Genomic DNA, 21,095 nt, shown 5'->3' on the forward strand with positions numbered 1-21,095 from the left:
GGAAATCAAAGCAGTCTCTTTGCCAAGCGCTTCATAACAGTAGAATTACAAAAACTTTTGGAATTTAGGAACTCAACTCTGACATTTATATAGCAACAACTTTTGATATTCAAAAAGCTACATGGCGCCAAGGTGCCAACTTTTGATATGCAAGCATAAAGGTTGCTGTGAGCCCTTGTTTTATGTTACAAATACACGTACGAAAAAATGAATAAAAATATCTGCTGCTCATGATTTTATACTACCTTTGCTTGCTCATGATTTTATACTACAGCCTATTTCCTTGTGCAGAATAAGACATCATTTTCATGCAGAAGAAAAGCTTGGAAGGCTCTTTAAAAACTTTGCCCATGCAGCAAGGTCAGTGGAAAATCGACCCAAAACAGCAATTGTAGCTGTACTGCTTCCAAACTTCTCAATTCCTCTAGATATCATATTATCATGCATGTGTGACTTGCTTCTACCACTACCATTATACCTTCCCCTAAAAGGGATGAAGTGGTCTCGGCTATCTACCTGGTAAGCCTCTCCTGTACTTGCAGTTTGAAGCCATAAAAATGTACAATTGACTGCAATTCGCTTCTTCCAATGGAATTAAGTCCATTTGAAGAGAAATAACCTATATGCACAATACCTTGAAAAGGAAGTAAATGATGTTCACATTGGGACCAGAATGGTAAGTTGAGCTCAGAACAGATAAAGTCCTTAGCATTGCCAACCTTACCACAAGGACTTGAACTATTAATTCTACTTTGAAGAAAGCCATTCAGTTTCATCTCCATATTAGAGTTTCTAAAGTTCATTAACCACTTCAAGAAACGATATGGAGTACCTACAAGCTCTTTCCTTAATGGGTCTTCCCCCAAAGACTTGAGTATTGAAACCACTGCATTGGTCATAGTTGAATTTGATTGTTCCAACTTGTTGCAAGACTGAGATGGGCACCATGATTGGTCAAACACCCCAGGATGGGCGTTTTCTTTGCTTATACCTCTGAAATTCAGAAGAGTAAAAAGATCAGCCCAAATGTCCGCCTTCTCGTCCTCAAAAACACCAGAACCAGAGCTAACTTGTATCTTCACCCAACTTTTGTGAGAGGTGTCAAGGAAGGCTGATTCAGAATTTGGAAAATGAATGTGCAAACACTGCAAAACAACAGCAACACCTGCAAAGCAGTGCAAATTTCGTCAGCAAGACGCTTTGGAGCTTGGAGCCGTTTCGCAAAGATATCAGCTACACGAGAGAGCTTGCTTAGTCCTACAACCCTTTGGCCAGATGGGACATAACCAACTTGACACCTAACCTGGAATGGAAGCAGGCAAGACTCACAGTAGGAGAAGAGATCAAGATCACGAACAATCACAAGCCCACCTGCTCCTCCAGCTTGACCACTTCCACCTCCCAACCCAGCTTCAGGGAATAACGCACCATGAACAACATCATTCACGTTTTGTTTATAACCTTCGTACAACAACCAAAAAGATGAAAATAGTCAAACAACATTTTAAAAAGAAAAGTAAATAGTCAAACAGTGATATTTAAAGCATCAACCAACACAATAAGGTAGGACTGGAAGTATGACTAAATAACTCCTTCAATTTGCAAGATGTTGATTTCTAAGTCTCACATATGCTTGGGCTACACCATTTTTATGAATTTCCAGAAAGTAACCCGCTTCCCAACCATATACATAGGCTCGCATTGGACAGCTTCATACTAAAGTACCGAGGACATGCCCCACTAATTATAAAACATGGCTGTATATATAAACTAGAGAAAATAAAACCACCTTAGTTGTTTACAAAATATTGCTAAATGTTTCCTTTGATACCTTACTAAAGAAAAGCTAACTGATAGATTCAATAGGAGAATACTGGATTTCTTAAAGCGAAGGTTATTAGTAGGCATTACCTTTATTTTCCAAAAACCAATCATTTCACAGCCAAAGAAAATAACTATTTGGTTTAATTAATAGACAGAACAGATCAGCAAGAAACTTTAAAAATTCAGTTCATCTAATTCATCACTATGCACATAAAAAATAACAAGACTGAAATGTTAATGACAAAAAACATTAATTTTCACTTAACTGAAGTACCAATGCGTGAACATTTTCACCTCAATAAGCCTAACGAGACCAATAACAGAGAGACGGAGCACTGATTATTTCAGAAACTCCACAAATGAACAACTTTAGAGGGTAAAATAAGATAGTGCGTGCAGTTTTGATAAGCCCACAACTTAAGATTGCTTCATCATCAGGATACAAAAGTTGCAACTTTGGAAAAACTTTTGAAGGTAAAAGAAGACAAATGAGTAAAATCTTAGGAGTGGTTCACCCTCATGCTAAAAAAGGCCTCTTTTATTCTAAGGCAACCAAATACTATGAGACAATAATATCAAACACTAAACATGCAACTTTTACGTGCCAGTAGTATTATGGTCCCCAGTAGTTCCTATAACCACAAGTACTTGATACAATAAAATTAATAATTTCTGTGAAATGCTCCACTTTCCATAGACTTAATGGAGTTAAATAAATAATTAAGGATCCATTCAAAGCATGCAAAAAGGAACCAAAAAAAAAAAAAAACTTTTTGTCGCTTCTCGAAGAGCCTTGGCGACCCGAGAAGGAGTATTGCGGATACCTTCCCTATTGATATCTTCACCCAAACCCTGCAAAAGGACTTTCACAGCATCCTCAATGGCTAGCTTCACTCCATTCTCTTCTACTTCCTCATTGAAATGACCTGACTCTAATGCGTTCATTGCACCCCAATTCCCTGAAGGAACAAAAGTACTGCAAACCCAGAAAAGGTATTCACCACCCAAATGAGAAAAAGAGCTGATTTGTCAAAATTTCTTTCTACCCAGAACGACACGAGTTATGAAGATTTAAAATATTAAAGAAAAACTGAATACACAAGAAACTCGAAAGGACAAAGGAAGAAAGTGTGGGGCTGTAATTGAGAAAAGAAAATTTTCTTTCTCCTATGTGTTATTACTAGAAGAAATTTGAAGGTCTAGAAAATAAGGGGGGCTAAGGTTGCAGTTGACATTGCAATGTGTACATTTATTTGGCTTCTTATAGGAGTAAGTTTCATGTTGACAGTGTATCGTCATTGGATTGTGGGACCCGGATCAGCTGGTGTGAGCAAAGGTACGGGGTAAAGGTCTAGGTCGGTCAATTTATGTGAACTATTTGATTAGACACGAATTTTAAAAAATAAGAGAAGTCTTTTGAATTTGTGTTATAAAATATGACACATATATTTTGTGTGATTATAAATTATTGCATAAAGATAAATTATTTTTCAATAAAAAAAATATTATTCTTTTTGACACAGACTAAAAATAAAATATGCTTACATAAATTAAAACGGAAGGAGTAATTCATTTGTCTCAATTTATATGATATTGTTCAGTTAAAAAAAATATACTCCTTCCAACAATGGCACTTTTTCCTTCTTAATTTGATTTGGTATAAAACAACAAAATAAGTTAAATTATACTATGCAAGACGTTTCAAGTATTCGTACATAGAGTCTTGTGAATTGTTTTTCTTTTTTCCTTATTTGAGTCTTTTGGCTTTGGTTCTAGGTACATACAACATTGTGTATAGGTGCTCGCCTGTTGTGTTTAATTTTTGTCAAGAAATTTATATAAAGCACAATAATTTAGAGCCTAATAATTATAATTTGCCTAATTATTATTCATGGTTACTGTTTAATTGTTACCAACTTTTATCACTTGTATTAACACGTTCAATGAATACAGTCTGTGTCAACTGTATTCGTTTGCGCAACTATATTCGTTTGCGCAACGAATACTACTTGCATCAACTGTATTCGTTCGAATACAACCAAGGCGAAACACAAGGGTATATACAAAGGATACAATGTCACGACCCAAAATCCCTCTAAAAGTCGTGACGATGCCTAACTTGCTTGCTAGGCAAGCCAACACCAATATCAATAACAAAAGCCAAATTACTAAGTCATTTAACATGATATGACAAAATATAAAAGAGAAAATAGCCTCAAAACCAATATAAATAATACAAATACCTGAGACAGAGCATAAACTCGATCATAACTGTCTAGCAATGCCTAAAACTCGTTGTCACAACATCACGAGCATTTAATCAAGAGTGGAACGATCTCAACTAAGTAACAATATATGTTTAGAAATAAGTAAATTTGATAGGGAATAGATGGAACAAAGGGAGGGGACCCATGTGACGAAGATATACAAATAGGGAAGCTTATCACGAAATTTTCAATGCAAGCTCCTAAGTAGCTGAATGGATACAACTCGTACATGCTTCAGAATCTGCACAAAAATATACAAAAATATAATATGTGTACAAAATTATGGTATTCAGTAAGCATCAAGTCTAGCCTCGAAGAAGTAATGACGAGGGGCCGATACCGACACTTTCTAAAAGTTTAATAAGCAAGTAAAAGCATTAAACAAAATAATAGATAAGACATGATATCATCAAATAGGTACAAAGGCAAGAGCACAGTAAGATCCGGTATTTAGACATGCTTTTCAGAAAAAGTAAGTACAATACAATATCTAGTATCTCAACTACTTCATTTATCATGATATAAACCAGTCAAAATGTATATAGGGGCGCCACTGCATGAATCTAGAATGCATATGCATGCTTGTGGTCCAATCTCAACACCCCATAGTACCAATCTATATGCCCAACACTGGCTAAGTATCCAAACTAGCACCAATCTTGATGCCTGCGCTCATAGGGCCTAAAATAACATGGGTAATCACCTAACTCTCGAGGGGTGAATCCATATCCAAGTATTGTTGCAGCATATAACCCAACCCACTAAAAAATTGAAATCCATAATTAGTATCCGCTCATGATATCCTTAATGTCAAAATCCTCAATTTTCCTCAATATCTAGCTCTCCAACTCATGTATATGCATATGAGATGATATAACAAAGACACACCAAGACAAAATAATAAAATACAGATGAATATTAACATGAACAAGAGAGGGCTATGACTAATCATGTAATTTAATTTTCCATAGCAGCTCAACATGTTCATTTAATATTCTTAGGTCCGATCATGATATGAAGCATGAGCAACAAGAGCCAATAATCACTAATCATAAGTCAAATAGGCAAATGCATAAATATGGCTAAAGTAGAAAGCCCAACACTGTGAAAGAAGTTTGTTATGTTTGAATCAACAAGTCATAATTCTAGCATGGTCTTTAATCATGATTAAGATTCATCACGTAGCCATAGAATTAAGGAAACATGGATAACAATTTATAAAGTCTCAACAATGCATACTATAAGCATAACTCTGACCGGCTATGACCATAACTTAGCCGCACATATATGCTCGTCACCTCGCATATACGAAGCACCTAAATCAAGTAGCAAGTAGAAAATAATTCATTTATGGGGAAAACTTCCATCTTATAAGGATAGATAAGAGACTTACCCCCACCTGGTAAGCTTCAATAAAAAAAACCGTCTTTCCTTTCAAATCTAAATTAAAAAGTCAACAAAAATTCAATCTCGAGCTGGCCACCGAAATCTAAAATTGATCATAGATATATTCACCCATAATCCCTTGTTTCTAAATACATGATTACATTCCAAAACTGAGTTCAAATTGGCCCTTAAATTTTTAAAATATACCCTCTTAAGTTGTAAATAAAACCTCCAAATTTCTCTTTAAAATTTCAAGTTTTAGGTGTAGAAATCTATGGGGAATCAAGATATATAATAAAATCTAAGTGAAAATTACTTACCTCCAATGTAATAGTGACATTCCTCTTCAAGATCTCCTACTCTCGAAGTTTCAAACTTAAGTAGTCTGCCCTACACTACCCTTCGCGAACACGGCCACTGCCTCTCGTTCGCGAAGCATAAATCTGCTAGCTTCCCAAATCCTCCTTTGCGATTGAGGAAGTACCCTCGTGATCCCAAAGCTCACCCAACTCACACACTACGCGAACGTGACACTCGCCCCGCGAACGCAAAGACCAAGCCCATGCTTGCCTCCACTTCAGCACGAACGCGATCACCTACACGCGAACACGATGCACCAGCCCATGATACTACACGAATACTCTATCACAAATTCCCAGCCAACCAAAATTCATCTCTGCAATCGCAGGACCTGTTCTGCGATCGCGAAGTACTGTTGCACACCAACACATCAGTAGTTGTAAACCTCATCGAAATGGTCCGAAACTATCCCGAATCATACCCCACCCCCTGGGATCCCGTCCAATTATTCCAACAAGTCCATATACTTCTTATAAACTTATCCTAAGGCTCGAAACATAAAAAATAACAACAAAATCATGAATCAAAGATCCAAATCCTTATCTTAACTTTTAGCCTTTGCTGAACACGTTTAAGATACACTTGGATATTTTGGATCACAACCAAACTTTACACACAAGTCCCAATAAATTAAATGAACCTGTCTAAAGTCTTGAAAAACCAATGAGAATTCGATAACACTAAAATCAACTTCAGGTCAAACCTATAAACTCTCTAATCCTTCAAATTGTGAACTTTCGGCAAATGAAGTTAATACCTTCTAGGAGCCTCCAAATCAAAATTCGAACAAACATCCAAGTTAAAAATTATCATACAAATCTATTGGAACCATCACATCACTAATACAAGGTATAATACTCTAAAATCAAGCCTTGATCAACTCTTCCAACTTAAATCTTCCATAATAAGAATTACTCTTCCAAAGTAATCCCGAACCTCTCGGAAATCAAAACCAACCATATGCGCAAGTTATAATACATCATTTGAAGCTACTCAATATCGCAAACCATCGAATGGAAAGCTAAATCTCAAACGACTGATCGGGTTATTATATTCTCCCCCACTTAGACATAAGTTCATCTCTGAACGTGCCAAGAGTCGTTCCAAAACCTTCAAATAACTGAATAAACTCATTATACACACACACCAATGAGTGATTCCATGCTACCTAAATCCATTTAAATATATTAACACATTCCTGACTGAAGATTCTTCCTTCAACCTCCACCTATAAGCCTTAGACCCCAAATTCCAACATCCGAAACTTTCTCTAAGATCCAATTCTTGTATATATACATCGTATCAATTCCCACAAGCTGCATCGAGTCATAAATATACTCCCAAGATGTAACCACACGATATATACCATAACTCATATGCCCCTAACCATATCTTCTGCCCACAATAACTGTTTATTAGCAAACTTGATATCGGTAAATATACCTCATATCAAATAAATTGTTGTTCCAAACCTTCGCAACACTGTAAATGATGAAAAAAATGTGTAGAAACTCATAACCACCGATCAAAATAACAATTCATTAAGTACCCTCGCTCGCAAGAACCATTGCCATGTTCTGAGCTGACTAATGGCAATCTTCTTCCAGACATACCTTATCCAAATTCGATTGTAGTAATTCCTGGTCCAATAAACCTCGTCTCACTTAATACAAGCTGTTCGACTGACAGACTATATCAAATGCCACCTAGAACCTCATACGATGCAATCCGTGCACCAACAAGTAACAACTCGAATATGACCAATAATAGAAAAAGAACCAAATAGGAGAGCTCTCTAACAAGTTTAACAAATATAACAACAAAATCATAATTCTATGAACTCATCCCATAAAAGGGAACAAAACATACGAAATAAGCACAAGGAATCATATCCAACATAACTCCATTGCAGTATGTAACATAACTCTATTACAGCGTGTAGCCCAATCTAAATTTATTAATCCATATAGGGATACCCATCGAGCCATATCATGCTCACTAGACATATGTGTATCAGCAACAAGCAAGTAAAATGCATAAATATAACCATGGGGAGACGGATAGAATAATACACTATAAAACAAAAGGTAAGCACGACTACGGTACAATAAGCAAATCAACATCTCAAAAGCCATCTAACTCATATATCACCACAAGGCTTAAATAGGGCCACGACATGCATGTGAATAATCAAGTTGTCTCACAACCCATCGTACATAAGAGAGTAACACAAAAAATATATCAGGGCATAAATATGATAAGTTCCACAACACACCCATAGCAAATGTTGCGTTGAGTAAGCAAATCCAATTCAGTGTATAATACAAATTCATATTAGGCCTAAGAATATGCCCCAATACTGCCCCCAATCCAACACTCACATCATTAACAAAATTCAATTATTAAGGATTCATACTGTAAATAGTAAAGTGGAATATGATATAACTCAACATCAAGAGTCCATGAATCTCAGACAGGGTCTAAACATGACCACAACTATCTCACAAGCTCTCCTAAAACCCGAGTGTCACAACATAGTTATGAGCATCTAAGAAGAGTATATAAAATCTCAACTGACTAAAACGTCTATCTGGAAATAGAAATACATAGAAAGAGATAAAAAAGAAAAGGGAAGGATGACTCCATGTGTTGCAGATCGAATCAAGTAAGCAGATCACTGCGAAGTCTATAAATAGCACTCTTGCTCCGCTAGGCGAATACCACTAAGACCAGCCTCAGAACCTGCACAAAATATACAGAAGTGTAGTATGAGTACAAAATTACGATACTCAATAAGTATCTAGTCTAGCCTTGAAGAAATAAAGGTGAGAAGTCGATAGTGATACTTACTATCAGCTCAATAATCATATGAAGCATATATAATATATGGAATAAAGCATGATGTCATCAATCAAGTCCACTGATAGAAACACAGTAAAGCTGGTATGTAAACATACTTTTCAAACATGAGATATCACACAATATTAGATATCTCAAATCGTTCACAATCATGATATTAGTCAACCGAAAATCATATAAATACAATAGCCATTGCATGAGTCTAAGCTATCAATTCATTCTCACAATCCAATACTAATTCTCATCACACAGTTCCATATATCCGACATTAACCGAGTGTCCAAATTAATACCCATTTGAGTGTCTACTCTCATAGGGCACAAAGAAACATGGATAATCACCTGACTCCGGAGGGACAATACCATATCCAAGCGCTGTTGCAGCGTACAACCTGATCTACTAATAGTAATAATATCATTGTAGTGTGAAACCCGATCCATACATATTATCGTTGTGACGTGTAATCCGATCCATGCAACAACATCAATAATCAATATCCGCTCATAATATTTGTGGTGCCAAAATTATCAACTCTTCACACTTTTCAACTCTCCAACTCATAATATATGTATGAGGCAATATAATTAAAGGCACCAGATCACATTAATAGAAATGCGTTATAAAAGCCCATATGGCTAAAAATGGTTATGGAAAGTCATATAACTCAATTCATCTCCACAATTTAATAGACGAATTTCATATTCAACAGTCTTTCATAACATTTAACAGGAATATACTAATCCATATAATTTCCAAATCAAGAATCAATAAGAGGAGTATAGGACTACGGCTTAGCAAAGAAGCTCAATATGAAAAATAATCTTTTATGCCCGATTCAACAAGTCATAACTTTAAGCATGCTTATAATCCACAATTAAAAATTATCACGTCGTAATGGAACCAATAAAACATGAATAATTAGTTCACATAGTCCAAACAATGCAAAATCATAAGCCAAATATTACCGGATATGGTCATAATTTAGCTATATATGCTCATCACCTCGCATATATATGGATCCTAAATCAAGCAACAAGTCGCAAATAAATTACCTCTAGGGAAAATTCCCTCTTACTAGGATAGATAAGAGACTTACCTCTACCCGGTAGTCTTCAACCTTCCAAAACTGATTTTCCTCTCAAATCAACCTCCAAATGACTCGAATCTAGTCAATACAACTTAATAACGTCAAATAAAGACATAAGAATCAATTCCAAACAATAAAGCTTCAATCTTTAATTAAATCCCCAAAAGTCAACAAAAGTCAACTCGGGCTCACATGGCCAAAACTCGAGTCAAGGGGTAGATCCCGGCTACCTATAACCCTACGAGTCCAAATATGTGATTAGATTCAAAGATCGAGTTCAAATTTATTCCCAAATCCCCAATTTATAGTGTCTTGCATTGCAAACAAAACCCCAAATTTCTCTTTCAAATTTCATAATCTAAGTGTAAAAATCCATGGGGAGATAAGATATTTAATCAAAATCAAGTAGAAGTCAAAGTAGTAGTGAGAATCCCTTCCAAAATCGCCTCTTAGCGAGCTTCAAAACTCAAAATAGTAAAAAATGGGCTAAAACTCGACTTAAAACCCTTCTATTAGGGATCTTTCATATGCGGCCCATAGTGTCGCTTTTGCAACAAAACACTCACATATGCAAGATTCACATAAACATTCGACCTTAGCACATGCGGCGCACCTGCTGCATCTACGGACCCGCTGGTGCGACCCAATTCCTCTCTCCTGCGACATCACATCTACGATACTTCTTGTTGCAGATGCTACCACTGCTAACCATCCAACCCCTCACAAAAGCGCATAATCCTTCATAGGTGCAACGTACCAGACACTAGAAAATTGCTACCACATCCCGATTGGTTCGGTTACAGTTAAGACACACTCAAGCCTCTCAGCCCCCATCCAAACATACCAACAAGCACTAATACCTTATCCATACTTATTCACATGCTCAAAGCACCATGGATAGCATTCGAACTACAAATTGATGGTCAAAATTCATCTCTTAACTTCAATCTTTTCAGCTTCGCCAAACATGTCAGAATCATGCCTAAACATTCCGGATTCAACCAAACTTTGCACACAAGTTTCAACCAACTAAAAGAACCTATCCCAAATCTAAATCCGAACATATGCCTAAGTCCAAAATCACCAGACGACTCTATAGGAACTATCAAATCACAAATCTAAGGTCGTCTACTCAAAAGTCAAACCTTGATCAACACTTACAATTTATGCTATCCAAAATAGAACGAAGTGTTCCAATTCAATCCCAAATATTCCTGAAATCAAAGCAACCACCCCCTAAGTCACAAAATAAAAAAAATATGCATACAGATCAAATAGGGAAACATGACTTAAATACATAAGATGACCGACAGGATTGTCACATTCTCCCCCTCTTAAATAAACATTCGTCCTCAAACGGGTTTTGAATCATACTTGGAGTGCCAAAAAGATTAGTCTCTATCTTACAAGTTGGTTCCTCGACCGATTGACCTCTCTACTGAACCTTCAATGATGCAATCCCTATCGATCTCAACTTCCAAACTGCTTATCCAAAATGGCCATTGCCTCTTCTTTATGAGCCAAATTCTCATCCAACTGTACTGAACTGAAATCTAATACATGTGACTGATCTTCATGATACTTTCAAAGTATGAAAATATGAAATATTGGATGAACTCCCGATAAGCTGGGTGGAAAAGTAAGCCTGTAAGCCATCTCATCCATTCGCTCTAAAACCTTAAATGGACCGCTATACTGATTGCTCAAGTTTCCTTTCTTTCCCTTCGTTGCGGCGCGCAACCAGATCCACAAATATATATATATATAACAATTCTTATATGTTGTGGTGCGCAACATGAACTACAAATATATAAACAACAACTCTTCTCCGTTGCGGCACGCAATCTGATCCACAAATATATAAACAACTCTTCTATGTTATGGCGCACAACCCGATCCTTAATTATATATAAATAAATACTGTTGCGGCATGCAACCCGATCCCAAACAGTAATACCAATATCTGCTATGGCACGCAACCTGATCCCAAGCAATATAAATTAAACGTATAAACTACATCCAACTACAACGAATCACAAAATAATATGCAATAAAAGAATTACGCAATTAAAGACATAAGGCGGATAAAAGTAGCTATCTAATAACACATGAGGTAAAAAGGTAAGTAAACACAGTCAATAAATAAATACGCGGATACATGGAAACAATTTAGCAATCAAGGTATGTAATGAATAAAGGCATGAATTAGCACGTGAAGACAAGTAGTAATTAAAGCATTTAACAAGTAGGAACATGGATCAAACAAAGGCATGAAATAATTGAAAACAATAAATAAATGTTCCAACCCGCATGCTTAACCTGTGACAACGCATATACACTCGTCACCTTGCATATACGCGCCCCCACACATAAATCAAGTAGAAAATACTTACTTCTTTTTGCAATCAAATCAACACTCAACCATGGCATTTCGTTTAGAATTAGCCTCCAAACCAATCAAATCTAGCCAAATATGGTTCAAATATTTCAAAATAAGCTTTAGAAACTACCTATGAGCGAAAATGATTCAATCATTAATGAATTTGGAAAAAGTCAAAAAAAGTCAACCCCATGCTCTCCTTGTCAAAACCCGAGAATCGGACCAAAACCCGATTAACCATTCACCCTCGAGCCCGATTATGTGATTTGTTTCGAAATCCGACCTCAATTTGAGGTTTAAATCTCAATTTCACAAAATACCTAATTTCTACCAAAAACCCCTAATTTCTATAATGAAATTCATAGAGTAAGGATAAAAATCAATTAGATTAAGGATAAAAATCAATGTGTGATTATGGAAATACTTCAAAACAAGTTAAAATTCACTAACCAATGAAGTAGGGATGCAATTCTCTTCCAAATCCTCTTTAGGTCGAGCTCTATCTTTCAAAATAGGGTTGAATGCCTAAATCGCGATGTTTAACACTTTAAATAACTAGGTGTCAAGTGCTCTGCGCCTTCGCGAAGCACATGACACGTTCGCCAAGAGCACTAGCCAAAAGTCCATCGCGTTCTCGAAGGCTTAATACCTTGCCTACCATCACCTTCGCATCCCTTGGTCCTCGTTCACAAAGAATGACCTGCCATCCCCCCATGTCATCCCCAAAGCTTCCTATTCACGAGTTGCATGTCACGTTCATGAAGGGTAATCCCCCTATTGCTTCACATTCGCGACTGGCCTCTCGCATCCGTGAAGAGCAACCAGCCCCAACCAAAAATATCCCCTTCGCGATTGCGAGAGAGCCTTCACAATTGCGAAGCACTAGGCACCAGAAGCCAAAAACCAGTAGTTCTACAAGTTCAAAATGGTTTGAAACCAATCTGAAACTCACCCGAGCCCCTCGAGCTCCAAACCGACTTGCACACAAGTGTACGAATGTCATATAATCTTGCTCGCTACCTCAAATCATCAAAATAACATCAAATAACAAGAATTGATCATCAAAAATCAAGATTTCAACTTGAAAGTTCATTTTCACAATCTTTCACTAAATGCACCAAAAATTGCTTAGCTCACTTTGGACCCCAATCAAATGTGCTTGAAAGTCCAAAAATATCATACGAACCTACCAGAATCGTCAAAACACCGATCCAAGGTCGTTTACCAAGTTTGTTGATCGTGGTCAGCTCAAGTTATTTTTAAAGCCAAAAATCATATTTTCTTCAAATTGTTACGTAAAAACTTCCTGGAAAATGACACAAACCTTGTACGCAAATCAAGAAATATAAAACAAAGCTAATAGAGGTATCAAAACATGTAATTAAGTAATCAAAATGACCTATCAGATCATCATAGTTATTTATTGTTTGGATTACCTAGAATGCTAGGGTTAGGTGCCATTATGACTGGGTGAGATTTTGGGTCGTGACAAGATAGTATCAGAGCTCTAGGTTCATAGGTTTAATGAGTCATGAGTAGGTGTCTAGTAGAGTCTTGCAAATCGGTGTGATGATGTCCATACTTGTCTTCGATAGGCTACAAGGCATCTAGGGAGCTTCTTTCATTCCTTATCATGTAGCATGTATCTTCGAATTCCTTCCATTCATTCGTATGTGATACTGAGTACTCGGTATTAGTTGTGCACTAACAGCTTATGATGTCGTGGATGAGGCACGAGATGTGTTTCTATACTATGAAGGTAGGACAATCTGGAGGACTAGAGGCCAGGCTTAGACCCCAACTTGGGCTCGGCAGATTCAGGAGTATGAGTACTCATATGCTTGTAGTGTCCCTAGGAGCGGGATTGATGGCATAGTGAGTGGCTAGATAGCAATTTGACCAGTATTTGTGACTGAGGACTAAGTTTAGATGGTTTGGATGTGAAGAGAAGGATATTTTTGGGATGCGAAGGGTTATGGATACTTGATTACCACCTCGGTGTGTTGTATAGTCTTATGCAGTGGAGGCGTTGGTGGATCTTTCTGTTGTTCATTCATGGAATAAAGTGGATTCTTATATCTTGATGACTAGTGTAGACTCAGGAAGATTAATTGATTGCATAATGGTTATGGCAATAGTAAGAATAGATGAAAATGCCGATTTTGGGTTAAGCAGGTGGATTATCTTCTACCAAAAGGTTTGAAGTCATATGGTTCTTGCGTGGTTTCTACGAATAACTTTCCTTCTATCTAATGGGATGATGTACTACCATTTCGGTGCACTTGAGGAAGTTGGCTAGACCATCACGAGAATGAGTATGCACTTGGTAGATAATTTGGAGTATGTATTGACTGGTACTATATGAATAAAGAATTCAACTGAATTACAGTGCAAGACCATGTCAATTTAAGAGAAAGAGTATTGTGGGTTATCATATGATGCGTTTTGTAGCTTCCAACCAAGTGGGGGAGACCATCAACGATTGGTTCACCTAGGTGTTTCTATAGAATATGAACTCAGGGACGTTTGTGGATTAGATTTGACTTAAGGAGGATGACTTCGAGGATGATTCGAGAAAGGAATTGTTGGGTGAATGTTGTATTTCACCTTATCGATATATAGATGTTGTGAAAGGACTCAGGTTTGATATTTTTATGTAGAGGTAGTGTTCCAGGGAAAGGATCCTTTCGTTTGGTTGTTTCTTTTTGAGAATTCATATGCTAATGGAGCACTAATCGTTCGTCATGATTGGCTATGTATTCAAGACTAGGAATGAGTGGGTGACTCTCGAGAAGGTGCTAATATATTCAATATTCAATATGTGGTATCTGAGCATTTTCGGATTTATCTGTGACTAAGGATTCGAGATTTGCGTTGGATTGTAAGAAAAAACTTGGAGCATTTCTATATCATTATTGGTTATGTGAGGCACTGTTCGAGAGAAGGAAGAAACAACTTCAAATTCATAGAAGGTTTCTTCAGAGCAGGTACTTTGGCTTGAGGGACTATTGGGTGTATAAGAGAGAATAAAGTAGCTTACAAGTCTTAGGATGACGAGATTTCATTTTGGGATCACTTGAGATGAGTTTTGATCGAGGTCGGTATTGTAATGGGAAAGAGTAGTATTGTCGTGAAAGTGGGTCATGAGTAATTTGAAGAGGTTGGGTCCATTTACTAGTGGCTTGGATCAACATGGTAATAGAGATAATAGGTTTCTTTGGTAAAATAGGGCTTTAAAATTATTTTTGTGGTAATACTTTCAGGTCTGGTAGCCTACACGATGTGCAGTCATTTAAGTGGGATATTTAGTGATCAGGTATAGAGATTCTGGTACTCTCATACCTTGGAGATTATATTTCTAAGAAGCGGATTATCCCTCTGCTTGCGGACTATGGAAGTGTGTTCAACATATGAGAGCAGATTGTATGTGCCATGGATAGGGTCACTGTGGACTTTTGGAAGGCTATTTACCTATTTTGGAATGATCTAAATCGGTTTGGAGGCCTATTCATAGGGCTAATAAGAATGTATATGCTACACTAGATTGGGTTTGCGTTAGAGTTGATCGACCAATTCCCCCGAGCTTAGGGGTCAATTATGGGGGAGTCGGAAACTATTGTATATTTTCAAAAGCGGCATTCTCCCTTCTATCTATCTTTCATTGTATTATGGAACTTTATCCCAGAGCTGCAGACCTAATGAGTCTGATCAATAGAGTCCGTCATTTTTTCTATTCTTTCCTACTTCTTCTTCCTCTATTAAGTGCTTTTATTATATTTGTCTAAAACTCGAGAAAATAGAGTTGTTGGGTTTCCGTACTCAGCGTAGTATTTTGCTACGGTGTGTCATCGAGTGGAGTTAATTTTATTCACACCCTGGTGTATTTCATGTGCTACTCTCTTATGCTATGATGGGTTGTGAGACGACTTGATTATTCACTTGCATGTTGTGGCTCTGTTTACTTCTTGTGGCATTATTTAAGGTAGATGTCTCTTAAAATATTGATTTGCTTATTGCACTATAGTCGTGCTTGGCCTTTTTCGTACTACATTATGATATCCGTCTCCCCATGGTTATGTTTATGCACTTTACATGGTTTTTGTTGATACACATGTGTTTAATGATTATGAGCATTTTAGCTCGATGGGTATCCCTGTGTGGATTTATATATATGGATCGTGTTGTGCACTGCAGCAGAGTTATGTGGGATGGATTCATAGAATTGTGATTTTGTTGTTGTATCTATTGAACTTGTTAGAAATTTGTCTTATTTGGTTTTCTTTACATTATTGGTTACATTCGAGTTGTTGTTTGTTTGGTGCATGGAATGCGTCGTATGTCATTCTATGTGGAATTTGGGATGGCCTGTCGGTCTAGAGCTCATACTGGGTGAGATGGGGTTATTGGACCTGGAATTAGTGCAATTGGATTTAGATAAGGTATGTTTGGAAGAAGAATATCATTTGCCAGCTTTGAATTTGGCAATGGTTCTTGTCGGGCGAGAGGACACTATGACTTGTTGATTTAATGGGGGATTATGAGTTTCTACATGCCTCTTTCATCATTAGCAGTATTCCAAAGGTTTGGAACAAGGTTTATTTGATAATAGGTATGTTACCGGTACCAGGTTTGGTAATGAGCAGCTAATATGGTCGGAAGGTATTGCTATGAGTATATAAGTTATGCGGTACATCGTGAGGTTATATTTGTGGAGTGTATTTATTGCTTGGTACAACTTGTGGGGATCTATACAGTGTATATGTACAAGAATCAGATCTTAAAGGGAGTTTCAGAAGTTGAATTTGGTTATAAGGATTGTAAGCTAAGGTTGAAGGAAGAATCTTCAGTCAGGTTGCGTTTATGGGATTATGTGGATTGAGGTGATGAGAGATCACCCATGGGTATGTGTATGATGAGTTATACAGTGATTTGGAAGCTTTCGAATGACTCTTAGCATATTTGAGGACGGACATATATTAAAGTCAGGGAGAATGTAACAACCTGACTGATCGTTTTGAGCTTTAAATTCCATTTGGCAGTTTGAGACCTTGAATAGCTTCATATGATGTATTATGACTTGTGTATATTGTTGGTTTTGATGTTCGTAAGGTTCGAGATCAATTTGATAGAATGATTCTCAATTTGGAAGCCTTAAGTTGGAAGAGTTGACCAAGGTTTGACTTTTAAGTAAATGACATCAGAATTGAGATTTGATGGTTTCAATAGGTTCGTATGGTGATTATACACTTGGGCGTATGTTCAAATTTGAAATTGGATATTCGTAGAAGGTTTTGGCTGTATTTATCGTAAGTTAGCAATTTAAAGAATTGGAGAGTTCTTAGGTTTGACCTGGAGTTGACTTTAGTGTTATCAGAATCCTATTATGGTTTTGAAAACAATGACAGGTTCACATAGTTGAATCTATGTGCAAAGATTGGAAGTAATCAGAAGAGCGTAAGTGTGATTCGGACACTCTTTTGAAAGAATGAAGATTTAACAACTTAAGAGAAATTCTACTCGGTTTGAGCCTCGATTCTTTGTTGTGATTTTTCCGTGGGTGTTTTGAGCCTTTCGATAAGTTTGGATAATATATTGGTACTTGTCGGTATGATTGGATGGGACTCCAAGGGGCTCAGGTCTATTTTGGGCCATTGGTTGAGAGACTAGCTAAGAATTTGGAGTTTGACCACAATCAATATCATGTCAAGACATGTTTTCGGTATTTTGAGTATATGAGTAGATTTGTAGCATATTTTATTATTGAAATGCATATATGGTTAGTGTCCCGGAGGTTCTGAATGAGTTTCGGGGTGCTAAAACTAAGCTTTTGCGATTGCTGAATTTTCTGGTGCAACTATTCCAAAAATACCGCTTATATCTCTAAGTTCATCCATAAGTTTCAAACTTCCTTTAAAACTTCAAAATATCATATATCTCTCATTTTAAGGCCAAATTGGGTGATTCAAAAGGCTATCTTGGGTGAAAAATTACAAAGTGTATTTTGGAATTTTGAACACCAATTTGAACTCGAATTTGGAAAATAATCACATATTTGGACTCAACAGGATATGTGTCATCGATAATTAGTATCAGCTTATGATTTTGGGCATGCAGGCCTGGTTAACTTTTGTTGACTTTTTGGGAATTCATCAAAGACCGAAACTTTATCGATTGGGATTGCTTCCTATAGTATTGTTTGACTTCCTTGGATGATGTTTTGCTTGAATTTCTGTTACTGGAGGGCTAGAGCAATGTTTTGACGCGATTTGAGGTTGAAGACTAGCCAGGTATGGTAAGTGTCTTGCCTTGCTTTGGTTTGAGAAAATGTTTCCTAATAAATGATATTATTTGGGACATGCGGGGGTTGATGTATATGCGTGGTGACGAACGTATATGCATGTGCCATGGTTATTCATGACCGGGAGTAGATGCTAGATTAATTTATACTTAGTTTTGTTGTATGATCTACTTGTTCTATGGTTTACTCGATTGATTGACTACGTGAACACTATGAGCCTTGCTAGAGTTAAATGTCGAGGTTAATGATACCTTACTTTGATCATGATGAACTATTCTCTAGATCGTTGTTATTCTCGATTCAGACATATCCACATGTATTATGAACACGCGTCCATACTTGTTATTATTGTGTTAGGCCTTAAATTGTAGTATGACTACTTGAGTTTTCTTGCCCACGTTAAGGACTATGATTTGGCCTTTGATTCTTAATTAATCATGATGATTGTTTGGACAATGAATCACATGTTGGATCTGTCATGACCCAACTCCCATCGGAGTCGTGACGGTGCCTAACACTACTTGCCAGGCAAGCCAACAGTCACATGATAGCATAACAATTGAATAAACATGATTTAATAAACTCAACAGCGAAACTATTATAAATATCTTAAACAAATAACTGAAATCTTGCTACAGCTACCCCAAAATTTGGTGTTAACGAGTACATGGGCACTACTGAGTATCAAAACGCAACCAAATCCTTAGTACAACTGTCTGAGTAATAGAATAGTACCTGAGAAAATAAAGGGAAAGAAAGTCCATGCTTGCGGACGCCATAACAGCTACCTTGAAGTCTCCAAGCACTAGTACTAGCACAGATCTTGCAATTACCACATCCGGATGCACCTAGATCTGCACATGAAGTGAAGAGTGTAGTATGAGTACAACCGACCCTATATACTCAATAAGTAACAGAACTAACCTTGGGCTAAAAATAGTGACGAGCTCAGAAGAATACAGTTGAATCTGATATAATGTCAACACAGATATAATGATGACAATAACAATAAATAACTCAAAGGAATTATCATAATTGATTCGTTCATACTACAGAAATTTAGACATGCTTTAAAATTCAACAAATAAATCCGAACAACTGATAGGAACATGTCAATTACAGCTAGCATGAGGAATGGTACATCTCTATGCCGACATGTCAAGCATGTGTATATATCACTGTGCCTGTGCTCAATACTGGTATGTTAGGCTCCGGAGGGGCGGATCCTGCCCAAGCGCTAATCAAAATCCAATAAGGCCTGCTGCGGCATGCAACACGATCCATAATAACACTCTCAACACGACCCTAAGGCCCACCTCAGTCATTAATCTCTCAAGTTTCCAGGGCTCACAATATCTTGCCACCTAGCCCAATTAATGATAACATGTGATCTAACAATGAATGATATACAGAGACTGAGATATGATATGTAAATGAATAATCATGACTGAGTACATATTTACAGTTGAAGCAAATAACTCAAAACAACATAAATATGCAAATTATGTCTCAACCGAATAAGCACATAGCCTAAACATAATTTCTAACATGAATCACATCTCAATTTCTCTAACAAGTAGAAATTACATGTATAAAACGAGACCTAATAGCAACACAATACAAAAGTCAACCCGGATCATGATTACCATGGTGTACGCCCACGCGCCCGTCACCTAGCATGTGTGTTACCCCAACACAACACAAATAGCTATTTTCCAGGGATAATTACCCTCAATTCCAAGTTTAGAAATTGTACTTACCTCGAAATGCGCAACTCAATACTCAAACAAGCCCTAGCATCTCAAATCGGTCTCCGAACGACTCGAATCTAGCTACAAACCACTTAGTACCATCAATAATAGCCATAGGAAATAATCTCAAATTATAAAGATAAAGTCTTTAATCAAAATCGGAAAGTCAACCCCGGTACCGCACCTTGGAACCTGACAAATTTCATAAATTCCGAACACCCATTCAGTTATGAGTCCAACCATACTAATTTCATCTAGTTCAATCTAAAAATCGACCCCCAAATCACCAAATCTCACTCTCCCACCACATGGTCTAAAATCAACAATTTTCACCTCAAATACACATGAACTATGTGTAATAATCAATGGGTAATCAATATTTATCAATAAGAGTGATTAATCTTTACTTACCTCTTCAATTGTAGCAAAACCCCTTTCAAAATCACCCTTACCCGAGTCCCAAAACTCTCAAAATGAGAAAAACCACAAAACCTTTAGAAATATAATATTTCCAGTCAATCCACACATGCGGCTCACTTAACCGCATCTGCGGTTCCACAGGTGCGGCCTAATTGCGCATCTGCGATCCTTCTGAAGCTTCCATCCTTCCGCATCTTCGGACAAATGCTCCGCATCTGCGAGTCCGCTTTTGTGGACAAACTTCACACTTGCACTTTCGCAAATGCGGCTCCCCGTACGCATCTGGAGCTCTGCCTTGCCCAACTCAACTCTGCTTTTGCAACCACTAGGCCACATCTGTGGCGTCGCACATGCGGTCATAATCTTGCAAGTGCGATCACGCTAACCCCTGAAGCTTCATTATTTCCTTAAGTCCAAATAAGAATCCAATTTCAATACAAATCACACTGAGGCCTTCAGGACC

General features: G+C 37.2%; 1 pseudogene; it reads right to left on the reverse strand.

Moving 5' to 3' along the window:
• LOC107785358 (GTP cyclohydrolase 1-like) lies at positions 1 to 3,031 on the reverse strand (annotated as a pseudogene).
• Between the last annotated feature and the right edge of the window lie 18,064 nt (positions 3,032 to 21,095).

The sequence above is a fragment of the Nicotiana tabacum genome, chromosome 19 (assembly GCF_000715075.1).
Source record: "Nicotiana tabacum cultivar K326 chromosome 19, ASM71507v2, whole genome shotgun sequence".
Classification (NCBI taxonomy): domain Eukaryota; kingdom Viridiplantae; phylum Streptophyta; class Magnoliopsida; order Solanales; family Solanaceae; genus Nicotiana; species Nicotiana tabacum.